Source organism: Momordica charantia (genome assembly GCF_013281855.1).
Source record: "Momordica charantia cultivar OHB3-1 chromosome 10 unlocalized genomic scaffold, Mcharantia_2.0 BLBB01000010.1, whole genome shotgun sequence".
NCBI classification, from domain to species: domain Eukaryota; kingdom Viridiplantae; phylum Streptophyta; class Magnoliopsida; order Cucurbitales; family Cucurbitaceae; genus Momordica; species Momordica charantia.
This window is the reverse complement of record NW_028275158.1, coordinates 12,306,761-12,311,666: the sequence shown is the minus strand read 5'-3', so window position 1 is coordinate 12,311,666 and position 4,906 is coordinate 12,306,761. Positions and strand designations below refer to the sequence as shown.

The 4,906-nt window shown below is 40.4% G+C and overlaps 1 non-coding gene across 1 annotated transcript; it reads left to right on the top strand.

Moving 5' to 3' along the window:
* Nucleotides 1–2,773: 2,773 nt before the first annotated feature.
* LOC148208564 (small nucleolar RNA R71) lies at nt 2,774–2,880 on the top strand. The gene has a single exon (XR_015788582.1). It is a non-coding gene; the product is annotated as a small nucleolar RNA R71 (small nucleolar RNA).
* Nucleotides 2,881–4,906: the final 2,026 nt, after the last annotated feature.

Genomic DNA, 4,906 nt, shown 5'->3' with positions numbered 1-4,906 from the left:
GTGACCCAAAACAATACCCTCTTGTACCATGAAATGACACTTCTCCCAATTTAGGACTAGGTTTGTTTGTTCACATCTCTCCAATACTCTCTCCAAATTAACTAAACAAGCGTCGAAAGAATTTCCAAAAACAGAAAAGTCATCCATAAAAACTTCTAGAATATTTTCTACCATGTCAGAGAAGATGGCCATCATACACCTCTGAAAAGTCGCTGGTGCATTGCATAGTCCAAAGGGCATTCGCCTAAAAGCGAACGTACCATACGGACACGTAAATGTTGTCTTCTCTTGGTCTTCTGGAGCAATAGTAATTTGATTATAACCCGAATATCCATCTAAAAAACAATAGAAATCCTTACCTGCCAGACGGTCGAGCATCTGGTCAATAAACGGGAGAGGAAAATGGTCTTTCTTTGTTACCTTGTTGAGTTTGCGATAGTCAATGCAAACTCTCCACCCGCTCACAGTTCGGGTCGAGATGAGCTCATTCTCCTCGTTGGCCACCACGGTTATACCCCCTTTCTTTGGTACACACTATATTGGGCTTACCCAGCTGCTGTCGGATATTGGGTATATAACACCGGCGTCAAGCCATTTAAGAATTTCTTTCCTTACAACCTCTTTCATCTTCAGGTTCAACCGCCTTTGACTCTCAATAGAATTCTTAGCATCTTCTTCCAATAGAATTTTGTGCATGCAAAAGGCTGGGCTTATCCCTCGGATATCTGCTATCGTCCATCCAATGGCCTTTTTGTGCTTCTCCAAAATCTGCAATAAAGAATATTCATTAGTAGGTGATAAATTGGAAGCTATAATAACTGGTAAAGTGTCGTTATCCCCTAGATACGCATATTTCAAATGCGACGGCAATGGCTTCTGCTCCAACGTGGGTGGTTCCACTATGGACGGAAGTAACGACTTGCATTCTTCTTTTTGTATTTTTTCAATAGGATTAGCCATATCTTCTGGTCCTTCTGCTATCTTATCAAGCTCTTCTTCAATCTCTGTAACTAATAAGTCATAAAACTCATCAAACATAACAGGATTCAAGCTATTTATAGCAGAGCACTCTTCAAAGTCTCCTGGTAATTTCATGGCGTCTAGAACGTTAAATTTAACTTCTTCATTATTTACCCTCATTGTAATTTCTCCCTTCCTCACATTAAAAACTGTATCCCCAGTGGCTAGAAATGGTCTTCCCAAAATAATGGGAACGTCTAAGTCTGCCTCGCAATCTAGAATGATAAAGTCTGCAGGGAAAATGAATTTGTCCACCTGGACTAAAACATCTTCTATCTTTCCCTCAGGTCTTATGATAGATCTATCTGCTAGTTGGAGGGTAACCGTAGTAGGTCTAGCTTCTCCTATGCCTAAAGATTTGAAAACTGATAATGGCATAAGATTAATGCTAGCGCCTAGATCACATAATGCCCTACCTAAGTTTTTCCTCCTATGGAACATGGAATGGTAAAACTGCCAGGATCATTACATTTCATGGGTAGCGGGCTGCCTACAGCTTCACTACTACATTTGTCATGGCTACCAGTTCATGCTCTCCTATTTTTTCTTCCTAGAAACTATATCTTTCAAAAACTTAGCATAATTTGGCATCTGTTATAGAGCATCTACTAATGGTATATTTATATGCAGTTGTTTTAAAATATCTAAAAATTTTCTAAACTGGGAATCATTATTTTTCTTAACTAATCTTTGTGGAAACGGGGGAGTAGGGGTAAAAGAAGGCTGTACCTGTGGAGGAACACTCGGGGTGTCCTTATTACCTTTTCTAATATTCTCTTTTTCTGGTGTTGTTGGATTTTCTGGTATCTTTACAATTGGTTCAGTGGACGGAATCTGTACATCTGTTGTTGGCATTGTTGGTCCATCATATGCCAGTCCACTCCTGAGGGTGACAGCTTTGCACTGTTCTTTCCCTTCTCGTTTTGGTAATTCAGTATGGCATGGAAAAGAACCTTGTGGTCTATTCTTCAATTCATTGGCGAGCTGTCCCAATTGGGTCTCGAAATTCCTCATTGATGCCGCTTGGGATTGTATCACTGCGTCGGTTCGGGCCATGTACTCCTTCATGATATTCTCAAGATTTGAGTTGTTATTTTGAACTGGTGGAGTCTGTGTTCTCTGATTGTACTGCTGTTGCGGTGGTGGGATGTATTGCTGTGTAGGTGGAACATAGGGCTGCTTGTTCTGTTGGCTCTGCCCTTGATTAAAACCGCTCGAACCTCCTTGTCCTCCCCATGAGAAATGAGGGTGGTGCCTCCAACCTGGGTTGTAGGTGTTCGAATATGGGTTAAAGTTCCTATTGTTCCCATGTCCTACATAAAAAACAGAAGCAGGGTTATGTGGACAATTATCATAAATATGGTTTTCACTGCAAAATGAACAAATGAGATCGTTGACTTGGCAAACAGGGGCAGGAGTGCAATAATCCGACTGCACAGGTTGTATCGGCGTGGCTAATGGATTTTTTATTCCCAATGCCATCTCTTTCAGCCTCTGGTTCATTGTAACCATCTCTTTTTGCATCGAGGTCGCAATGTCCAGAGCCAAAACTCCAGTTGGATCTTGCTTCTTTGGTGCTGCCCTAGATCTTTGCGAACACCATAGTTCGTTATGTGAAGCTAAGTCATTTAGGATGTCAACTATCTCGTTGAATGTCTTCTTTGTAAAGGCTCCGTTGGCAGCATTGTTTAGCATCATCTTAGTAGGATGATCTAAGCCTCTAAAGAAATGTTCTATCTGGATGCATGCCGGCAAGCCATGGTTCGGACATTTCCTGATTAGTTCTTGAAATCTCTCCCACGCCTCGTGAACAGGTTCACGATCATACTGTCTAAAGGAGATGATCTCCTCTCTGATATCAGCGTGGCGAGTAGGTGGGAAGAATTTTGTTAAGAACTTCTCCACTAACGACCCCCATGTGGTGATGGATCCCGGTGGAAATGCATTGAGCCATGCTCTAGCTTGGTCCTTCAAAGAAAATGGAAAAAGTGTTAGTCTCAGAGCATCGTCTGTTATACCAGGTAATCGAAATGCATTTGCAATTTGAATGAATGATTTCAGATGATCATGTGGATCCTCATGTTCCTGCCTCCAAAATGTCCAATTGTCTGCAACATTTGGAACATCATTGGTTTAAGCTCAAAGTTTGCGTGGGCTGGAATAGGGTTGACTATCCCTGAATCAAAGTTCTGAAAAGCCGTGGTGGCATATTCTCACATTGCCACGTCTCTGTTGTCCGCCATCTGGATATGGTTGAATTCATCATTTCTTGCATGATCCCTCATATTACCGTTAACAGCAGGTGGATCAACCGGATCACGAGGTGGAATATCTGCCATTGATGTGCTTGTACTCTCTACCTCACTTTCAGGACTGATTTCACCTTCTCTCTCTTTTGCTTTTCTAGTTGTTTTCGAAGTCTTTGCTCCTTTCGAGTTTTTCGAAGGGTCCGCTCAATCTCAGGGTCAAGGGGTAGAAGAAAAGATCTTGTGCTCATGCACTTTAACTTACCCTTGTGAGATAAACGACCAAAAATATAGAACAAAAACGGTGGATGGAAATTACACCCAACAACAATTCACAAAAAAAAATAAAAACTAAAAGAATTTTAAAATAATTTTAAAACTAAAGTCCCCGGCAACGGCGCCAAAAACTTGACTGGGCGTTTATGCTGAACGCACGCGCTAAGCGTGGTAACAATTATATAGATGCAAGCGCACACCTGTCAGAGTAATATAAAATGGATGGAGTATCCAAGTATCGATCCTCAAGGACTTCTAAACAATTTCCAAACTCTAAAGTTTTAAAGAATAGTGAATGTTGGAATGAGTGATTCTTGTAAAATGGGAAGTGGTCACAAATAATGGTTTGGATTTGGGATTTGGACTTAGAATGATAAAACCTAGCCCGAACTACTTCAAGTTAGCCAACAAAGAATCAAGGACATGCTAAGGACAATATGCATTTTACTTTAGAAACCAACGACTACGCTTCTCACTTGACTTATGTCTAAGCAAGTTCAAAGTCCTAAGACATTCCCTAATATGTCTATTATGAGATATATCTTAGTTTTAGGATGGAAATAGTCGCAACCTCGGGTTAAGGTCCTATGTCTAGGCTACTTAAGCGGAACCCTTATGTCTAAGGCGCTCCTCTCCTCGGTTTAACCACTCAACAATGCAAATAAGCAACCTTTTCAGTATTGACTTGTTAAGACTTACAGTGGCCTTCTCTAAATCCTAACTTTTTGGGAAAACATGTTGAGCAATGAATGGAAAGCAAAAACACTTCTTCTTAGCAACCCTTTTTAGACATAAAAGGCTAACTATCCATAACCAGGCTAGAGACGGAAATTTAGAAAGACATATTGAAGAAAATACAGCAAGTAAAACGGTTGAATGTGGAATGCATGTGTGAAAAACAAAAGTTAACTAACGGAGAGTTTTTATCGGGATTGAGAGCTTCGCCCTTCTCTTTCAAGCAAGGGAGAGTGTCACGTGCTCTTTCCTCCAAAAACACAACTCTCTTAACTAAAAATAAAGTAAAGGCAAAGGGAAGATAAGCAAAGTGCTAGATTTTTATAGATTTGAATAAGTAGAAAATCACTAAGTACAAATGGAAACAAAACAAAGCTCAATAAAGGAATGTAAAGTGCTCGGGATTTAAAAACCAAAAGCAACTAATGAAAGCAACTCAAAAGTACTTAGAAAGCAACAAAGAAACACTAAAAATGATCAAGAGAAGGAAGCAAGGCTTGATGAATTTGGTGGTGGAGAAGTTGCTGGAATTTATAGCTGTGCAGAATTGGTTAGGTAGGTCCTAAAACGATGGTGAATCACCCATTTCCAACTCTTTTGACTGACCAAATCGTGCTCAAACTGATAGT